Here is a 22,751-nt window from a genome sequence, read left to right as displayed (position 1 = left end):
GTGACCTGTCCCATTTGCACGTCAGATATGTGGCAGGAGGCCCATGCTGTGCAGTCTGAGCTGTAAATTGAATGTGGGTTGGTGGAATAAAATGCTGCATTTACTGTTTCATAAAAATTTTGGTTAGAAACATCACATCGTTGGCTAGGTGCCAGCGTACTCTTCACACAGTTTCTGCTCCTGATGGGATGGAGGGCTTGTAAGGTTTTCTGGGAGGTTGGACAAATGTAAACATTCACTCCAGTCAGCTGTTAATAAGCAGCTGGTCTGCTTGTCCGTAATTAATTTATCAATGTAGTTAGGTAAAAACCAGTTCGATTTGTGGTATTTTTGTCTCATTTCTTTTGGCTTTGGTCTCTCTTGGGTTAGGACTGTCAATTCATGCAAGAAGGCTTTCTATAGTATGCAGTTTGTTTTTCTCTTTCTCGAGGAAAAATCTATTGTGGAAATGAAAGTAAAAAATTTTAAACATAATGGTAATAAATAATAATAACAGTAATGATATTAATAACACTTTTTTGACTTTGAAAGAACTTTATACTTGACAACGTACGTAATCTTGTACCAAGTTTATAATGTAAATAGGGTAGGTTTTATTACCTTTATTTTGTAATAAAAATAACTGCCCTTATATCAGATTAAATGAATAGTAAAGTATTTCCTCACCGCCCCCCCCGCAAATATGAATGGACTTCAGCACTTCTGACTTGATGCTTTGTCCCGTTGCTTGGAAACGGTGTCGTTATTTTATTATATGACCATTTAGTTCTGGTGTGAGAGGACCTAAGGAAATATTTCCCCAAGGTTTTGGGTATCTCAAATAATATCAAACTCCTTGAGCAAAGTTTCATTGCCAGGGTTCTTTGAACTATCTGGAAGTTCCATTTGGATTTTGTGAACATGAAGGAAATGGCTACAAGTGTGCAAGTCAGCCACAGTATCTGTCTGGACAAGTGCACGGACGATTTACTAGCCACACGTGAAAATCTGTATCAGGCACTAGAATATTCAGAAAAAATTCAAGTGGCAAGTTTTCTCTTAATAAATGCCAGAATGTTCTAATCATTTGGATTCACATCACAGTTTGTGTTATGCAAACAAAGGGTGCAATGCCGGATGTCAACCTTTTTGAGGATCTACCAGAAATTGTTACTCGGGGTTTTACCTTCAAGGAGAGGGAAGGAGATTATTTTGTTCCTTTCTTACTGTTTTAAAATATATATGTATTGCTTAAAAAATAAGTTAAAAATGTACATTAATCATGTAAAGAAGTGAAGCCTGAGGATGGTTAACTCATTTTTAGAAGGTCTAAGAACATGGTGGCTGTCATGGTCACATTCATGTGTTAACTTGGCCAGGTGGCGGTGCCCATTTGTCTGGTTGGGCAAGTGCTGGCCTGTCTGTTGCTATGACGACATTTCATAGAATTAAATCCTGATCACGTCGGCTGCATCCACAGCTGATTGCATTTGTAATCAGCCAAGGGGAGTGTCTACTGCAATGAGTGATGCTTAATCTAGTCACTGGAAGCCTTTTAAGGAGGATTCAGAAGAGAAAGTCTCTCTTCCTGCTTCGGCCGGCGAGCCTCTCCTGTGGAGTTCATCCAGACCCTCCATTGGAGTTGTCAGCTTCACAGCCTGCCCTACAGATTTTGGACTCTATGTTCCCATGGTTATGTGAGACACTTTTATAAATTTTATATCTGCAGATATTTCCCGCTGTTTCTGTTTCTGTAGAGAACTCTAGCTAATGCAACTTGGTACCAGGAGTGGTTCTTAAGAAACAGGATCTTAAAAATGGGTTTTTATGATCGGTTTTCTACTCTGACTGGACTCAAAGGCACTAAGGACTCTGATTCCTGTAATCTGAATGATACTGCCAGTCCATGGAGTGAGTTGGCAAAAGAGGTAGTCAAAATATCACCACTGGATTGTTCTAAGGCTTTGCTTATATGAAGTCAGGCTCTGGGTAATAATGTTTTTGACACCTTTATGGAGTTTTGTGGAAATAGGAGGTTTAGAGATGCTGGCTGGTTGTTGTTAGATGTCCTGGATACACTAAGGAGTGAAAGGATGGGCTTAAGTCTTCAAATGAGAAGCTTGTGCGCCATCTGACAGATGTTTCTATGAGTATCCTGAAGAAAAATCTTATTTCCTCTAGCCTGGACTTCAGATCTCTGAAAATCAAACTCAGAATCTTATTGTTAGAGTAGCAACTTTACAACGTAAACTGAAATCTCAGTCTTGCATGGTGTCTGCTGTCAAAGTGAGGGCATTGATTGGAAAGGAGTGGGACCCTGAAAAATGGGATGGTGACATATGGATTGATAATGATGTTGGGGGTGAGGTTGAAACCTTAGGCCATGCTGAGCCTTCTCTAGATAACCCTGTAATAGTCTGCCCTGAGGACATAGCCGCCCCACCTCCAGCCTGCCTTGAGGAATTAGCCACCCAATCTCCTCCTGAAGGGATTAGCCCTAGAGTGACTAATCCTGTTTCACCAGATGAAACGGCAAATGAAAGCCCTGAAGCAAATGGCTTGGAAGATATTTCTAATTCTTTTCATGGCCCACCCCCACCACCTCTCATTTCTTCCAGACCTATAACTAGACTAAAGTCCTAAAAGGCCCTAAAGGTGAGGTACAAAGTATCCCACATGAGGAAGTATGTTATACTCCAAAAGAACTGTGTGAGTTTTCCCATGTATATAGACAGAAATCAGGGGAATATGTGTGGCAATGGATTTTAAGGGTGTGGGATAATGGCGGGAGGAATATAAGGCTCAATCACACTGAATTCATTGATATGGGCCCACTAAGCAGAGATTCTGCATTCAATGTTATGGCTCGAGGTGTTAGAAAAGGCATTAACAGTTTGTTGGATGGTTGGCTGAAACATGGATCAAAAGGTGGCCGACATTACCTGAGGTTGAAATGCCAGAACTGCCCTGTAGATGAGGGGATCCAGAGGCTTAGAGAGGTTGGAATGTTAGAGTGGATTTATCATGCAAAGCCTGCTCTTACACCCCAGGAATGTCCAGAGGATGCACCTTTTACCAGAACAGTGAGAATTAAATTTGTTAGACTAGCTCCATCATCGCTGAAAAGCCCTGTAGTTGCACTTCTCTGTAGGACAGATGTTACTGTAGGAACTGCTGTCACTGAGCCGGAATCCTTAAACACAATGGGGATGGCAGGATCTCGAGTGGGCAGAAACCATGTGGCAGTACTTAATCATGAAAGATAAGGTGGAGGTGGCTATTATAATAGACAGCAAACTCAAAGCAGGAGTCAAAATAATCTGACTTGCAGAGATTTGTGGTGTTGTCTAGTAAATCATGGGATACCTAGAAGTACAACAGACAGGCAGTCTACTAAATTCTTGTTTGAGCTGTATAAACAAAAGAGTTCTCGGTCAAGTGAACAGAAGTCTAACCTGAATTACAAAAACACAGAGTCACGGCCCCTTAATCAATTTCCAGACTTGAGACAGTTTACAGACTCAAAGCCCCTTGAATGAAGGGGAGGCCAGGTCCCTTTGGGGGAGAACCCTGCTAAACTGCCACAAATTTATGTGGTTAATCTTCCTCCAAGCCTTCCCCAAAGAGACCGACGGCCTTTTACCAGGTTAACTGTGCATTGGGGAAAAGGAAATGATCAGATATTTTGGGGATTATTAGACACTGGTTCAGAAGTGACATTAATTCCAGGGGACCCAAAATGTCACTCTGGCCCACCGGTCACAGTGGGGGCTTATGGCCAAGATGGATTGATGGAGTTTTAGCTCAGGTCCATCTCACAGTGGGTCTTTTGGGCCCCTGGGCCCATTCTGTAGTTATTTCCCCAGTTCCAGAATGCGTAATTGGAATAGACATACTGAGCAACTGGCGGAATCCCCGCATTGGCTCTCTAACTTGTGGAGTAAGTTAGAGAAAGGCCAAGTGGAAGCCACTAGAACTGCCCCTACCTAGCAAAATAGTAAATCAGAAGCAATACCAGATTCCTGGAGGGATTGCAGAGATTACTGCCACTCTTAAGGACTTGAAGGATGCAGGGGTGGTGATTCCCACCACATCCCCACTCAACTGTCTTATTTGGCCTGTGCAGAAAACAGATGGGTCTTGGAGGATGACAGTGGATTATCATAAGATCAACCAGGTGGTAACTCCAATTACAGCTGCTGTTCCAGATGTAGTATCATTGCTTGAGCAAATCAACACATCCCATGGTACCTGGTATGCAGCTATCGATCTGGCAAATGCTTTTTTCTCAATAGCTGTTAGTAAGGACCACCAGAAACAGTTTGTTTTCAGCTGGCAAGATCAGCAATATACTTTCACTGTCCTACCTCAGGGGTATATAAACTCTCCAGCTCTATGTCATAATCTTATTCCCAGGGACCGTGATCGTTTCTCTCTCCCACATGGTATCACACTGGTCCATTATATTGATGATATCATGTTGATTGGATCTGGTGAGCAAGAAGTAGCAACTACTCTAGACTTACTAGTAAGGCATTTGTATGTCAGAGGATGGGAGATAAATCCTACAAAAATACAGGGGCCTTCCACCTCAGTGAAATTTCTAGGTACCCAGTGGTGTGGGGAATGTTAAGATATCCTTTCTAAGGTGAAGGATACGTTGCTGCATCTGGCCCCTCCTATGACCAAAAAGAGGCACAATGCCTGGTTGATCTCTGGATTTTGGCAACAACATATTCCTCATTTGGATGTACTACTCTGTCCCATTTATCAAGTGATCAGAAAAGCTGCTAATTTTGAGGGGGGGCCTGAACAAGAGGAGGCTCTGCGACAGGTCCAGGCTGCTGTACAGGCTGTTCTGCCACTTGGGCCGTATGATCCAGCAGATCTAATGGTGCTGGAAGTGTCAGCAGCTAATAGAGATGCTGTTTGGAGCCTTTGGCAGGCCCCTATAGGCGAATCACAACGCAGACCCTTAGGATTTTAGAGCAAAGCCTTACTATCTGCTGCAGATAACTAAAGCTTTTTAGTTAGTTTGAGCTTTTTAGTTAGTTTAGTTAGTTTGAGAACCAGTTTTTTGCCTGCTACTGGCCTTAGTAGAGACTGAAAGCTTCACCATGGGCCACCAAGTTACCATGAGACCTGAGATGCCTATCACGAGTTGGGTGTTGTCTGACCCACCAAGCCATAAAGTTGGGCATGCGCAGCAGCACTCTGTTGTAAAATGGAAATGGTACATGTGAGATAGGGCCAGAGCAGGTCCTGAAGGCACAAGTAAGTTACATGAGGAAGTGGCCCAAATGCCCATGGTCTCCACTCCTGCCACATTACCTTCTTTTTCCCAGACCAGAGCTATGGCCTCTTGGGGAGTTGTTTACAGTGAATGGACTGAGGAAGAGAAAACTCGGGCCTGGTTTACAGATGGTTCAGCACAATATGCAGGTTCCACCCGAAAGTGGACAGCTGCAGCATTACAACCCCTTTCTGGGGTGTCCTTGAAGGACAGTGGTGAGGGGAAATCCTCCCAGTGGGCAGAACTTTGAGCAGTGCACCTGGTTGTTCATTCTGCTTAGAAGGAGAATTGACTAGAGGTGTGTTTGTATACTGACTCATGGGCTATGTCTAAATGGCTTGGCTGGATGGTCAGGACTTGGAAAGACCATAACTAGAAAATGGGTGACAAAGAGGTCTGGGGAAGAAGTACATGGATAGACCTTTCTGAGTGGGCTAAAAACATGAAGATATTTGTGTCTCATGTGAATGCACACCAGAGGGTGACTTCAGCAGAGGAAAGTTTTAATAATCAGGTGAATAAGATGACCCATTCTGTGGATACCAGTCAACCTCTTTCCCCAACAATTCCTGTCATTTCCCAATGGGCTTATGAACAAAGTGGTCATGGTGGTAGGGATGGAGTTTATGCATGGGCTTAGCAACATGGACTTCCACTCACCAAGGCTGACCTGGCTACAGCCACTGCTGAGTGCCCACTCTGCCAGCTGCAGAGACCCACACTCAGCCCCCAATATGGCACCATTCCCCGAGGTGATCAGCCAGCTACATGGTGGCAGGTTGATTACATTGGACCACTCCCTTCATGGAAGGTGCAGCAATTTGTTCTAAGTGGAATAGACACATACTCTGGATATGGGTTTGCTTTCTCTGCACACAATGCTTCTGCCACAACTACCATTTGGACTTACAGAATGCCTTATCCATCGTCATGGTATTCCACACAGCATCGCTTCTAATCAAGGAATACACTTCACAGAAAATGAAGTGTGGGAATGGGCATGCGCTTATGGAATTCTCTGGTCTCACCACGTTCCCCATTAGCCAGAAGCAGCTGGATTGATAGAACGGTGGAATGACCTTTTGAAAACTCAATTACGGTGCCAACTAGGTGGCAATACCTTGCAAGACTGGAGTAATGTTCTCCAGGAAGCTGTATATGCTCTGAATCAGCGTCCGCTGTATGGTGCTGTTTCTCCCATAGCCAGGATCCATGGGTCCAGGAACCAAGGGGTGGAAATGGGTGTGGTGCCACTCACTATTACTCCTAGTGATCCACTAGGAAAAGTTTCGCTTCCTGTCTCTATGTCCCTGGTCTTCAGGTTTTAGTTCCAAAAGGGGGAGTGCTTCCACCAGGAGAAACAATTATTCCATTGAACTAGAATCTAAGACTGCCTCCTGGTCACTTTGGGCTACTCATGCCCTTGGATTGACAATCCAAGAAGGAGATTTTACCTTATTGTCTGGGGTGATTGACCCTGACTGTCAGGGGGAAATAGGACTGCAACTACACATTGGAGGTAACGAAGAGATTTCCTGGAATATAGGAGATCCCCTAGGGTTTCTTTTAGTACTGCCATGCCCTGTGATTAAAGTCAATGGAAAACTGCAACAACCCGTTCCAGGCAGGACTACCAATGGCTCTGAAACTTCAGGAATGAAGGTTTGGGTCACCCCACCAGGCAAAGAACCACGGCCAGCTGAAGTGCTTGCTGAGGGTAAAGGGAACATGGAATGGGTAGTGAAAGAAGGTAGGGATAAATATGAACTACGACCATGTGATCAGTTACAGAAACGAGGACTGTAATGCTGTTTTGTTCATGTTATACTATTTAAGTTGTAAGATATCAAGTTTAAGAATGAATATCACCCAAGGACTTGTACCCTATTCTGGGGAGATTTAATGTGTTTCCCGGTTATATGCAGGACAGTTGAGTATTGTTAGGTGAGTTAAAAAAAATGTCTTTTATTGTTTTCTATTTAGACATTAAGTATGGTTAAAGGTGATGTGTGTAGCTGCCAAGTTGACAAGGAGTGGACTGTCATTGTCAGGTTCATGTGTCAACTTGGCCAGGTGGTGGTGCCCATTTGTCTGGTTGGGCAAGTGCTGGTTTGTCTGTTGTGATGAGGACATTTCATAGAATTAAATCATGATCACGTCGGCTGCATCCACAGCTGATTGTAATCAGCCAAGGGGAGAGTCTTCTGCAATGAGTGATACTTAATCTAATCACTGGAAGCCTTTTAAGGAGGATTCAGAAGAGACAGGCTCTCTTCCAGCTTCGGCCGGCGAGCCTCTCGTATGGAGTTTGTCCAGACCCTCCACTGGCGTCATCAGCTTCACAGTCTGCTTTACAGATTTTGGACTGTGTGTTCCCACGGTTACATGAGACACTTTTAAAATTTTACATCTATGAATATTTTCTGCTGTTTCTGTTTCTCTATAGAACCCTCGCTAATACAGTGGTAATGAGGGTTTTTCTGAGAAAATGAAGAACTTGATGATAAAGCAAAAATGACGGGTTCTGAAGGTGAAGAGGAAATCAGCATGTCCATCTTCAAAAGAACATACAACACTTACTCTAAAAGTTCAAATTTTAACTAGCAAAATACCTATAAAGATCCATTCCCTCAATACCAGACTTTGTTCTTGTGATAAAAATATGCTGACTCTGTTTCTTTTCAAATGTGTTTTCATTTCCTTTTGGATGTCTAGTTTTTCTCTGCTAACTCTTCCTGCCTGTGTCTTCAGAATGCACATTTGAACCTGGATGAAATGTACAGTGTACATTGTCATTTCAGTTGGGTGCAGGGGCCCCCTTCCATTTTAGCCCCCCATTTCCAGGTGGGTGTAGTGGAGACAGGGTAGGGATCATGAGTTATGTTTGTGTCTAAGTTAGAACCTGTGCAATTGCTGTGCTAAGAAACGAGGTGCAGAAATCCGGATGCTGGTGGAGGCGTCCCCCATTGCACAATGTGTGAAGGTATGTTAACAAATCCCAAACTGCTGGCCTGTGCCCTCATCTTCCCACAGCATCCAAGAATGTTCCAGGATTGAGGTCAAATGAGTTCTTTAAGATAATGCTTTGCCGATTGCGTCAAGTGATGCCAAATTTTCATTTGTGTAATATTTGGACTATGAATTTCTTGTACACTATTTTTATTACTCTTGTTATTTCTGATCGTCTCTCTCCCTTCCTTCCTTCTTTTCTTTCTTTCTCTGTCTCCCTCTTTCTCTCTCTCTCTCACCCTCCTCCTCCTCCCTCCCTCCTTCCTTTCCTTCTTTCCTTCCTTCCTTTCTTTCTACTTTTATAAAGTCATTGACCACTCAAGATTTAGTCATAATTTCCATCCTATTCATTTGATAACTTCCTTGTTTCCATTTTTCTGTTCTTGCTTTCTGGGATTCCTGTTGGTCAGCATTTGAATCATCTTGATCAGTTCTCCATTTCTCTTGTCTTTTCTCTCATGTTTTCTGACCATCTTTTTGTTCTACATTTTAGGAGTTAAAATTATATTCAATAATATTTCTGTTTAATTAGCAAAATGTAAATAGCTGAACTTCTACGTTTTCAGAGATATGGTGGTTTGAGGGTGGTTCTGCTTGTGACCCATCTCCACATTGGTGGGATCACGCGCTTGTGTAATCCCCTCCAAATGAGAGTGGGTGGGCCCTGTGATCTGTGTCTAACCGAGAGGCAGGTGATGGGATGACACTTCTGGGATTACGTTACGTTACACTAGACGGCATCTTGCTAGCAGTCTCACTTCAGAGACCCTCCTTGCTGGCTTGATTAAATAAGTGGCCAAGCAGGTGAAGCTGTCATTGCAAGGAATGGCAGGCAGCCTCCAGCAGCTGTGGTGGCTCTGGAAGTTGCTTCTTCTGGTCAGCAAGAAGGCATGGCCCACAGTTCCTGTACCCAGGAGGAAATGAATTCTGCCAGCAACCTGAGAGAGCCTGGAAGCTGATCCATGTTCAGTCTGGCTTCCAGATGAGAACGAGGCCCCAGTCAGCCCCTGCCTGCAGCTTTGTGAGACCCTAGGCAGAGCACTGGGCTGAGCTGTGCCCAGACCCCGACTCATGGAATAACTGATAGTGTTATTAGGTAATAAATATGTATTATTTTAAGCAGCTAAGTTTGTGTTGATCTGTTATGCAGCGATAGATAACTACTATAAGAGGGTTTGTCCTCTTTCATGGTTTCCTGTTCTTGTTTTGTGAATCATTTTTCTTTAAATATATATATATATATATATATACACATTTGGATATTTGAAAATGTTTTTATCTTTTAAGTGGATTATCTTATTTCTTCCACCGTCGGTTATTTATTTATTTAGTTAATTTCTTTTCACGTTGCTCATTCAACGCCGACCTGCTCCTAAGTCAGGAGGACTGAGTATATGGTTTGAACTTTCTCTGCTCTTGTTAAGATTTTCCACCTCGAAGTTTCTCTTCTGAGTATGCATTCTGCTAGAAGCTCTTTGTAGAGCAGGCTGGGACTGTTGGGTGGCAGCATTTGCTTCTGGACAAAAGTAGGAAGTCGGTTGCTAGGCTGCGCGAGAAGGCTGTGACTCTGGGGGGCTGGCCCCACTAGGCTTGCAGGCTTCCTCCTCCCCAGGTGTCTGTCCAGCCTGCAGGGTAAGCACTGGCTGTGGGGAGGGTCTGTGGGTGGGGCAGGAGGAGGCCAGTGTCTGCCCAGTGGCACCTTTTCCTTACTGCTGCCTCCTCTGAAGGATGCTTGGGCTCTGGTTGCTTCTCTATTGAGACGCTTTCATCCACCTTTTGCCACCCAGAAAAGTGTTGAACTCTGTTCCATTGCAGTGATCTCTGCTGTTCTCTTGGTCTTTTTCTCATACATTCATTTCAGTGCAGGGAGGAGGGCAGGGGGTGTCCCAGGGTCCATCGATCTTATTGACCCTGTATTTCAGTAGGAGCATGATTGTTTTGAGGCCTTGGACTCTTGGGACAAGCGCCCGACTTTTTGGGAGAAAAACAGAAAGCCACATAAGCAGCCGTAAGCCTGTATTTGGAATTATTTGTGATAGTGAACAGAGGAGGCAGCGCCGCCTTCTTTCATCAGCCTTGAGACACAGAACAGGAGAGGCGCTCAACCAGAGTGAAGAGAGCATTTCGGGTGGAGTTCTGAGCCCCTGGGAGGGAAGCTGTGCAGCACGGGCCGCTTGCAGGCTCTCTGGTGGGGGATATGTCGCTGGGGGCCAGGAGCCAGGAGAGCTGCTGGTAGGGCCTGGGTTTCCTTTGAGCTGGAGGAAAGGGTTTGGAGCTGCTGGCTCCAGGGAGCCCGCTGGTGGAGACGCCCTGCAGGTCACTGCTGTCTTGTTTCTGAGTGTGACCCTGGGCCAGCTCTGGGCTGGTGGCCGGGAATACCTGTCACTGCGATAGGAGCCCATGGCCTTGCTCAGGTTGCCAAAAGTGCAGGACTAGATGTCAACAAAACGACTTATCTTGGCCAACAGAAGACACTTTCACCTGGTATTTTGTAGCCAGACTCCCTGCCCTCCAGAAGAGATTCTGTTATTTAGGCAGAGAGTCTACGCCTTGCTTCTAATATGAAATAGTCTTTTAAAGCAGCCACAAAATTTAAGAAAACACATTAAGGGGAAAAATGCTCTGAGATATAGAAACAGATGGTTGTATTCACCAACCTCCTAGCCACACTCTTGCCTTTTCATTTCAAGCTTAGTGTTTCAGGTTATAATCAGATTATAATGTTTTCTCCCCTGTATTGATGCGTTAATTCACAATAGAATTTACCTTTCATTTTACCTTGGTGGGTATTTCTAGTGTCCCAGCATGTTTTTCAAGGGGGTAGTGTTTTAGTCCTCATCATTTAAAATGATATATAATTTTAAAGGGGCAAGTGACGTCTATTACTGAATTGGAATTTTGTTGTAGTTTCTCAAAATATTTATGACCTCCTAAAATTTTCAAATATTTCTGTCCTACACTCGAACATAAAGGCATTTTGGGGATTTGATCTCCACAGATCTCTAACTGTTACATACTTCTGTCTCCATTGCTCATCTGGCACTTCAATAAAAAGTAAAATATGCAATTTTTCCTATTTTGGGATGCATTTCCCAACTTTCCAATAATAATTTTACTTATGTGATGGAAGGGGCTGTAGCATATTGAACTTCGGGCTCAATATGAAATGTTCTTGGCACTTACTGTAGCAGATCCTGTGCCTGGTATTTAGGGAAAAGGACACATCAATTGTCCTACTGTCATTCACAGTCCCAGAGGGAAATTAAGCACAAAGAAAGTAATTGCAGTATAATGTAGATCTTAAGATGGATGTATAGGGCCGCAGATCCCAAATGTTTTGATCTATGGATACATTTACGCTCTTAGAAACAAAAGCACTCTGAGACCCTCAAAAATTTTTGAGTTATATTTGGCAGTATTTACTATATTAAACACTTAAACTGAGAAATTAAAAATACTTATTCATAAATTAATTTAAAAACAGTAAACCATTCGATAGTAATACAAAACATCTTTTATATAAAATAAGAATATTTCTAAAACAAAAAAATTAGTGACGAGTGGTATCATTTTACACTTCTTGCAAAGTTCTGTAACACTTGGATTAGTAGGAGGCAGCTGGACTCCCATGTCTGCTTATGCATTCAGTCTGCTGCAGTGTATCATTTCGGTTAAGTATATGAAGAAAGTCTAGCCTCATACAGACGATTGGAAAAGGGAGAAGGTTTTTTTAACAGACTTTGAGATAATTATGGATATTCTTTTTTGATAGTACAACAAAATTTGACAAGTGGTAGTTACTTTTTTAAAAAGCAGTTTTTTTTTTGAGATATGTTCGCTTACCATACAATTTATCCAAAGTGTACAATCAGTGTTTCTTAGCATATCCACAAAGTTGTGCATTCATCACCACGATCAATTTTGGAACATTTTCATTACTTCGAAAAGAAAATCCCCACACTCCGTAGGAGTCACCGCTCAGTCCCCTAGCCTTCTCAGTCTTATATAACCATTCAGCGATTTTTTTGTCTCTATAGATTTATTTATATTTACATCTTATATAAATGGGATCACCCAATATGTAGTCCATTGTGTCTAGTTTATTTCATTAGCATGATGTTTCTTACAAATTATTATTTTTAGAGAAGTTGTAGGTTTACCGAAAAGGTCTGTAAAAATACAGCATTTCCACGTACCCCCGATTGCTGTCATTTTGCATCTGGGTTGTCCCTTTGCTGTTAGTGATTAAATGATAGTAAATAATACAAATGACTATGGTCCGTGGTTGACAGTAGGTGCATTTTCGTCATATACCACCCTATTATTAACACCTTGTATTAATGTCACACATTTGTTAGAACTCATGAAAGAACATTCTTTTAGCTGCACTATTAGCCCAGTCCATCGTTCGCAACCGGGGTCACTGATACACAGTCCCATGTTTTATCTTCGAACTTTCATTCTAGTAACATATATGACCCTAAACTTCCCCTTTCAATCACACTTGCATGCATAATTAAGCACTGTTAACTGCACTCACAGTAATGTGCTGCCATCACCGCCATCCATTTCCAAACCTTTATAACCTACATAATTAGAAATGCTATACAATCAGGCATCAGCTCCCTATTCTATATCCCAGTCTATCCCTTGGTAATCTATATCCCAGATTCTAACTCTCTGAGTTTGCTTATAATTAGTTCCTATTAGTGAGATCAGGCAGTATCTGTCCTTTTGTGCCCAGCTTATTTCACTCAGCATAATGTCCTCAAGTTTATCCATTTGTTCCATGCATCAGGATTTTAGTCTGTTTTATGGCTGAATAATATTCCCTTGTGTGTATATACCACACTTTGTCTATCCATTCATTGATGGTAGACCTCGGTTGCTTCCATCTTTTGGCAATTGTGAATGATGCCATTTTGAACATAGGTGAGCAAATATCTGCTCGAGTTCCTGCTTTCAGTTCTTCTGTGAATAGGCCTAGTAGTGGGATCACTGGTCATATGTAATTCTATCCTTAGCTTTCTGAGGAACTACCAAGCCATCTTCCACATTTTATAATCTCACCAGCAATGGGTAAGCATTCCTTTTAATCCATATCCTCTCCAACACTTGTAGTTTCCTGTTTATTTAATAGCAGTCATTCTAATAACTGTGGAATAGTTAGTGAAGATGAGCATTCTTTCATGTTCTTTTTAGCTTTTGTATTTCATCTTTGGGAAAATATCTATTTGTATTTCCTCTTTGGAAAAATGTGTATTCAATTTCTTTGCTCATTTTTAAATTGGGTTGTTTATCTTTTTATTGTTGAGATTATAGTATTTATTTTTATATTCTGGATATTAAACCCATACTGGGTATCTGGATTCCAAAGATTTGCTCCCATTATGTAGGTTGTCTTTTCACTTTCATGACAAAAATCCTTTGATGCAATTTTTAAGTTTTATTTTGAGGAAGTCCCATTTAACTATTTTTTCTTTCTCTTCTTGTGCATTGGATGTAAAGTCTAAGAAACCATTGCCTAACGTAAGATCCTGAAGGTTCTTCCCTACGTTTTCTTCTAGGAGTTTAAGTTCTGGCTCTTATATGTAGGTCTTTGATCCATTTTCAGTTGATTTTTCTATATGGTGTGAGAGTGGCGTTCTCTTTCATTCTTTTGCATTTGGATATCCAGTTCTCCTGGCACCAGTGTTGAAAAGACTATTCTTTTGTAATCACAGGGACTTGGCATTGTCATGTAGCAACTGGCCGTAGGTGTGAGGTTCTAGTTCTGAATTCCCAACTCAGTTCCATCGTTCAGTACATCTGTCCTAATGCCAGTTCCACGGCTGTAGTTCTGACCACTGTAGCTTGGTTATGCTTTAAAGTTAGGAAGTTTGAGCCCTCCAAACATCTTCTTCGAGATGTTTTTGGCTATTCAGGACCCCTTATTCTTTCAAATACATTTGATGATTGGCTTTTCTATTCCTGCAAAGTAGGCTGTTGAAATTTTGATTGAGATTGCATTAAATCTGTAATTCATTTTGGGTAGAATTGACATCTTAGTGATATTTAGTCTTCCAATCCATGAATACAGAATGTCCTTCCATTTATTTAGGTTTTCTTTGATTTCTTTTAGCAATGTTTTTTAGTTTTCTGTGCCCAAGTCCATTACATTCTTGGTTAAATTTATCCCTAGATGTTTGATTCTTTGGTTGTTATTGCAAATGAATTGTTTTCTTGGTTTCCTCTGCAGCTTGCTCATTTCTAGTGTATACAGCACTGCTGATTTTTGTGTGTTCATCTTCTACCTGGTAATTTGATTAATTTATTGGCTCTAGTAGCTTTGTTGTGGATTTTTGGGGACCTTCTATCTATAAGATCATGCCATCTGCAAATCAAGAAAGTTTTACTTTTAACTTCCCAATTTGGATGCCTTTTATTTCTTTGGCATAATTGGTCTGGTTGGAACTTCCAGCAGTACTGCAAGTGAGCAGTTTAGAACAATTAGATTGTTCCTAATCTTTGAGGGAAAGCTTTCAGTCTTTTACCATTGAGTACAATGCAAACTGTGGGTTTTACATATGTGCCCTTCATCATGTTGAGGAAGTTTCTTTCTATTTCTGTTTTCCTAACTGTTTTTATCAAGAAAGAATGCTGAATTTTGTGAATTGCCTTTTCTGCATCAACTGAGATGATCATGTGTTTATTTTTCCCTTCATTTTGCTGATGTGGTATATTATATTAATTTATTTTCTTGCACTGAACCAACATTGCATACTTGGAATATAATCAATTTGATCATGATAAACAAATCTTTTGATATGCTGTTGGATTCAATTTGCAAGTATCTGTTGAGGATTTTTACATCTATATTTATAAGAGAAATTGGTCTGTAATTTTCTTTTCTTATAGTATCTTTATCTGGCTTTGATATTAAGGTTATATTTGCCTCATAGACTGAGAGGTAGTGTTCCCTCCTCTTCAATTTTTTTTTGAAGAGTTTGGGAAGGATTGGTAGTAATTCTTGAAATGATTGGTAGAATTCACGTATGAAGCCATCTGGTCCTGGGCTTTTCTTTCATGTGAGGTTTTTGATGACTTTACTTGTAATTGGTCTGTTCAGGTCTTCCTTTTTTTCCTAGAGTCAAAGTACATTGCTCATGTGTCTCTAAGAATATGTCCATTTCATGTAGGTTGTCTAATTTGTTGGCCTATAGTTGTTCATAATATCTGCCTATGATTCTTTCTGTTTCTTTGGTGTCAGTAATAATGTTCCCCCTCTCATTTCTGATTCTATTTATTTGCATTTTCTTTCTATTTATCTTTGTCAGTTCGGTTAAGGGTTTGTTGATTTTATTGATATTTTCAAAGAAAAAACTTTTGGTTTTGTTAATTGTCTCAATTGTTTTTTAAATTCTCAATTCATTTATTTGTGCTCTAATCTTTATTTTTCTTCTTCTTCTTGTTTTGGGGTTAGTTTTTTTTCCTTTTCTAGATCTTCTGGGTGTCCAGTTATGTCTTGGTTTTAACTCTTCCTTTTTTTTTTGTATGTTGTAGGGTGGGGTCACATTTCATTATTTTCCCATGTGAGTATCCTGTCATTGCAGCACCATTTGTTGAATTTTTGTTGCTTTTGTTTGTTTGCTTGTTTGTTTGTTTTTTCAGGAAGTGCATGGATCAGGAATCGAACCTGGGTCTCCTGCAGTGGAGAATTCTACCACTGAACTAAACTTTCACCCCCTCTATCTTCATTTTTTTTTGGCATGGGCAGGCACTGGGAATGAAACCCAGCTCTCTGGCATGGCAGGTGAGAACTCTGCCAGTGAGCCGCCATGGCCCACCCTTTCTTCATTGTTAATATAAGATTTTAGGGCTATAAACTTTCCTCTTAGCACTGCCTTTGCTGCATCCATAGGTTTTGATATATTGTGTTCTCTTTTTAGTTTGTCTCAAGATATTTACTGATTTCTCTTGCAATTTTTTCTTTGATTCACTGATTTTTTAAAGATGTATTAGTTAACTGCCACATGTTTGTGGATTTTCCAGTTCTCAGCCTGTTGTTTTTTGAGTGGTGCATGGTCCAGGAATTGAACCCAGGTCTACTGCATGAGAGGCAAGATTCTACTGTTGAACTACCTGTGCACCCTCTCTGCCTGTTATTCATGCCCAGTTTCATTCCATTTGCATCAGAGAAGATGTTTTGCATGATTTTAATTTTTCTAAATTTGTTGAGACTTGTTTTGTGACCCCAAATGTGGTCTATCCTAGAGAGTGATCCACGGGCCCTTGAGAAGAATATACTGCTATTTTGGGGTGCAATGTACTGTATTTGTCTCTTAGATCTAGTTCATTTATCATGTTTTCAAGTTCTCCATTTCCTTATTGATCTTATGTCAAGATGTTCCATCTGTTGATAAGAGTGGTGTATTGATGTCTCCAACCGCTACTGTAGAGGTATCTATTTCTCCCTTCAGTTTTTCCAGTGTTTATCTCATGTATTTTAGGGCACTGTGCTTAGGTGTGTAAATATTTATGATTGTTATTTATTCTGGTTTGATTGCCCCTTTTATTAACACATAGTGTCCTTCTTAGACTCTTTCATCAGCTTTTGATTTATGGACTGTCTGATATTAGTATAACTACTCCAGCTCTTTTTGGGTTACTATTTGCATGGAATATCTTTTTCTGTCCTAATTTCAACCTAATTTCTGTCTTTGGGTTTAAGGTGAGTCTTTCATAAACAATGTATAGTTGTATAATTTTTTTTTAATCCATTCTGCCAGCCTGTGTCTTTTGATTGGGGAATTTAATTCATTAATATTCATTGCTAAAACATATTAGTATTACTTCAGCCATTTTGTTTTTTCTGTCATATGTTTTTTTGCCTCTCTTTTCCTTTATTGCAGCATCCTTTTCTGTATAGTTGATCTTTTGTGGTGTATATGGCTGATCCTTTTCTCATTTCTGTTTCAATGTATTTTAAAGTACCTTCTTTGTGATTACCTTGTGGTTTAATATTATATAACCTACATCTAAAACCTGCTAATTTGAAAATATACCAATTTAACTTTAGTAGAATATATATTCTCTGCTCCCATATCCTCCTATTTCTCCCTTTAGGTTGTTTTTGTTTTACTTTGCCACTTTATATTTTGCACATCCTTTATCAGGAAATATGCCTTTTTCTTGCTCAAATGTATTTTTAAAAATATTTTTATTGACAGATCTTCACACACATACATTCCATAATAGTATACAATCAATGGCTCATAATATCATCACATAGCTGTATATTCCTCACAATGATCATTTTTTTAAGAACATTTGCATCACTCCAGAAAAAAAAATACAAGGAAAAAAGAGAAACACTCACATTCCAAACCACTTACCCCTCCCTCTCATTGAGCACTAGTATTTTCATTACCCTTTGTCCCCCCATTATTTATTTATTTTTATCCATTTTTTTTACTCATTTGGCCATACTCTGGATAAAAGGAGCATTAGACAGACGGTTTTCACAATCACATGGTCATATCGTAAAAGCTGTATCATTATACAATCATCTTCAAGAACCAAGGCTACTGGAACACAGCTCTACAGTTTCAAGTACTTTCCTCCAGTCACTCCAATACACCATAAACTAAAAAGGTGATATCTATATAAATGCATAAGAATAACCTCCAGGATAACCTCTCGACTCTGTTTGAAATCTCTCAGCCACTGAAACTTTATTTTGCCTCATTTCTCTCTTCCCATTTTGGTCAAGAAGACTTTCTCAATCCCTTGATGCCGGGTCCTGGTTTATCCTGGGATTTCTGTCCCGTGTTGCCAAGGAGATTTACACTCCTGGGATTCATGTCCCACATAGGGGGAAGCACAGTGAGTTTACCTGCCAAATCGGCTTAGAGAGAGAAACCACATCTGAGCAACAGTAGAGGTCCTCTGAGGATGACTCTTAGGCTTAACCTATCCTTTGCAGAAATACGTTTTATAGAGGCAAAACCCAAGATTGAGGGCTTAGCCTATTGATTTGGTTGTCACCACCACTTGAAAGAATATCAGAAATTCCCCAAGTGAGGAAATTGAATATTTCTTCCTTTCTCCACAGTCCTCCAAGAGAATTTTGCAAATACTTCTTTATTTTCTCCCCAGATTACTGTGGGATATATCAGAGCATCACACTAACTTGGACAAACCAACAAGATCTCATGCCTTATTCAAGATTCCATGTACCTAGAGTGTTAACTAAACTGACCATACAAGTTAAATTAGGTAATGTGCTACCCCAAATATAAATTTTGCACCAAATAAACATCCTTTCCTTTGGTCCCACACAGAAGTTGAAGTTTTAAAATATGGATGATGTCATCCTTTACCCTGTATTCTGATCTACCTTAGTCCTATCCAGATCAGCTTCATTCATATCTCTACTTGAAGTCTGAGTTCTTCAACTTTTAAAACAGTTCTATAAAACTGCTGACTTTTATAGCTTCAGAGCTCTGACTCTGAGTCTCGGGTGTCACATAAATACCCAAAGTTTCTGGGAATGGTCAGGTATATACAAACAGCTCAATATCTCAGAATTTGGAATTAGCAGTTATGACTCCAGAATATATGTGACTGCTGTAAGAATTTACAATCTAGGACCCTTTACAATAAGCCCTGACCTGATATCCCATGCTCTCGACTTCAGTTCACCGAGTTTTTATATTATACTTAGTCCATATGAGTGAGGCATGATAATATTTGTCTTTTTTGTTCCCAACATTATATTCAAAATACAATCCTTAAGGTTCAGACACAAATTACATGCTTTGCAACTTCATTCCTTCTTGTGGCCACTCAGTAGTCTATTGCGTGTATATACTACACTTCCCCCTTCCATTCCTCAGTCTTGTACCCTTAGGCCACCTCCATCCATTGTGAATTGTGAACACTGCCGCCATAAACACAGATGTACAAATGTCCATTCCTGAGCAGTGGGGTGTCAGGATCCCAAGGCAGCCCCAACCCCAGCCTCCTGTGGAGCCACCATCCTGCCCTCCAAGAGGCTGCACCTCTCATTTCCTTACTGACAGTGAATTGGTGTATCTCTTCCTCAGTCTTTTCTCTAGCACTTGGTTCTCTCTGTTCATTTTTAAACAGTTTTATTCACACATCATACAATCCAACCTAAGTAAGTAGACATGCCTTCACCACCATAATCTATATGAAGACATTTCCTGTTGACATTTGGTTTGGCATAATGCCTTTGTTACATTCAGTGGAAGCGTATTACAATATTACTGTTGACTATAGACACTAGCTTGCGTTGATTATACTTTTCCCTGTATACACTCAAATGTATTTTGATTCTTATATAAATTAAAGAGTAGGGTTGTATATCGAGGACACATCACTTTTGGTTTTGCATTTACCCTTTTAGTTATCCTTACTGATGCTCGTCCTCTCTTCACACTACTCCGAGGAACTCTCCTGTCTTTTCCTTTCAACCTGCAGAACTGCCTTTAGTAATTTTTGTAGGGCAGATCTTTTGTAGATGAATTCTCACAGTTTCTATTTATCTGCTAATACTTTAAAGTTTCTCATTTTTGAAGGACTATTTTTCTAGATAAAGAATTTTTGGCCAGCATTTTTTCTCTTTCTTTACCTTAAATGCATCATACCACTGTCTTCTTTTTTCCATGGCTTCTGATGAGAAATCAGGACTTGGTTTTATTGGGGATCCTTTGTGTGTGATGGATCGCTTTTTCTTGCTGCTTTCAGAAGTCTTTGCATTTGACAGTCTGATTAGTAAGTGTCTCAGAGTAAGTCTATTAGGATTTATTCTGTTTGCAGTACATTGCACTTCTTGGACATGTGTATTTATATCTTTCATAACAGTTGGGGAATTTTAGGCCATTATTTCCTCAAATATTTTTCTGCCCCTTTTTCATTCTCTTCTCCTTCTGGGACACCTGTGACACATATATTTGTACACTTCATACTGTCACTCAAATCCCTGAGAAACTGCTGAGTTTTTTTCCTATTCTTTTCTCTATCTGTTCTTCTGACTATATGGTTTCAATAGTCCTGTCTTCTAGTTCACTGGTTCTTTCTTCTGATTGTTCACATCTGCTGCTGTATGCCTCTAGTTTATTTTTAATCTCTACTATTGTGTCTTTCATACCCATAATTTCTGTTATGCTTGCTTTTATACTTTCATATTTTTTATGCTTACACACTGTCTTCTAAATCATCTTTATCTCTTTAGCCATATTTTCTTTTGCTTGTGTATGCTAAAGCTACCAGAATGCAATGCACCAGAAATGGGTTGGCTTTTTCAAAGGGTATTTATTTGGTTACAGATTTACAGTTCAATGACAATGAAAATATCCAAATTAAGGTGTCAAAAGGAAAATACCTTGACTCTGAAGACAGGCTGCTGGCTTCCTCTCTGTTTTCTGTATGTCCTGTCTTAGCTTCTCCAGAGGACTTTTTTCTGTTTTCTGTGAGTCCTTTTTCCTCATATAAAGGACATCAGTAAGAGGATTAAGACTCTCCTTGAATAAAGTAGGTCACATCTCAATTGAAATATCTTAATCAAAATTTTCCATGAGAATAGGTCTGCACCCACACGAATGGATTAAAAGGATGTGATTCTTTCTGGGATACGTACAGCCTCCAAGTACATAGGAGTTAAATCCATCATATTCACAGTCTACCCACACTTAATTGGAGGAGATTAAAAGAACACATACCCTGGGGGCAGGAATGAATTCTGTCTACACAAAAGGATGCAAGGACACTTCAGGCAGAGGTATAGAAATAGGAGGAAATCAAAGCATTGTTAATGGCAGATTTTCAGCAAGTGCCAAGGGAAGGGAGGGGCAGAAATGGATCAGACAGGAGAGAGGAAAATTACCCATTTCAAAATTGTCCTGTGGCTGGCCCTGAGATGACTCCTTGGGTCCTTTCCCTTTCCCTCAGGGCAGCGTGTGGCCTCGTAAGGGTTGCTCTGACAGAGAGGTTAGCTTTCTTTTGAATTCCATGGAGAAACTTTTTGAAACGTTTTTAAAGAGAGTTTCAGCTGTCACAATTTATCTAATTCAGAAAAGAGAAAAGTGTTCCTGACCTGAGGCAACAAACTAGATTAAACCCAAAATCAATCCACTGAAGGGATTCCTTTAAACTTGATAACTCAGTGGCTCGGTCTACGCCTGGAGAGTTGTAATTATCTGCCTCTGCCCCCTCCTGGTCTCCGCAACTCTGGTTGATCTTCCCACACTGTCACCTAAAGAATCCTCCTCAAGGGTTTGCTTTTAATTAAGTCACTTGTCTTCTCAGAAGTCAGGATGTTTCCCCACACCTGCCAGATAAAACTGAGATTTCTGACCATGGGCCTTGGGGCTGCTGACCGGAGGTGCCCTTTACTCCTGGCCCAGTTTACTCATTTTTCAGGTGTTGTTTTGTTGATCCTCAGGCACTTGCAGGATGGTGGTGTTATCACAACCATTGCATGTCTCAGAGCCAAGCAGCTCTGCTCAGGGGCACCCACCAGCTGCCACCTTTAAGCCAGAAGGGTACAAAAGGAAGAAATCTCTCACGTTCTCCGTAAAATCAGAGCCCTCTCCTCCTTCTCATGTCGTCTTTTAGATGACTTTTCTAGAGTGGTTCAATTTAGCACAAGTTATTTGTTGATACTAGGAAGGAATGTAGAGAGCAAGCAAGAAAACACTGACTGAATGAAGAAAAGCAAAGCACCTTGGTTTAGAATGCCTGCTGACCTTTGACCGAAAATTAAAATGGAACCACATCCACATATCCCTCTCCTTTGGTTGGGTTATTTTCCTTCCACCTCCTTCATTTCAACATTTTAACGGTGCTTGTCTTTGGGACTAATGAGATGAATGTAACAGTGTCATCTACAAGGGTAACTTCTAGGTGGGAGGGCGTATAAAGAGACGTCAGAGTCCACTGCCACCAGGCCATGCTGGGGCCACTCCGTACCAAGGGCACCGTGGTCACAGGTGTCCTGAGCGGCGCCACCTTTTCAGCCAAGGCTTGGAGGGTGAGGGTTTTCCAGGCAGGCCAGGGCAAGGGCTTTCCAGGGAGGGAAGTGGAGCTGTGAAGCAGTGGAGGTTAATCGTCTCTACAGCTTTGATTGGCTGTATTCAGTTAATTGGTTCCCTGGTAGCTAGATGGTCTTTAGACGCCACTATTCTCGAGAGGATTTAAGGTAGAATGTGAAATACGTGCGCTATAACAAGGCAAGCCGCAGTGAAGACATGAGTGTGGGGGGCTAAGGACCAAAGGAGATGAGAGGTGGGAAAAGTGAGAGGCGCCGGCCCCGACTGTGTTCTCGCACACAAACGTGGTGCAGTCTGTCCGCTTCTCAGGGGAGGCCGTCAACTGGGGTAGGCCCGCTGGCCGCCGGCACAGACAGACCGCGATGCCGTCAGTTGTACAGTTCAGGGCCGGCGCGATCGGATGAGCCGCTCGTTCA

This window comes from Tamandua tetradactyla, chromosome 5 (genome assembly GCF_023851605.1).
Source record: "Tamandua tetradactyla isolate mTamTet1 chromosome 5, mTamTet1.pri, whole genome shotgun sequence".
Taxonomy (NCBI): domain Eukaryota; kingdom Metazoa; phylum Chordata; class Mammalia; order Pilosa; family Myrmecophagidae; genus Tamandua; species Tamandua tetradactyla.
This window is presented reverse-complemented; position numbering follows the sequence as displayed.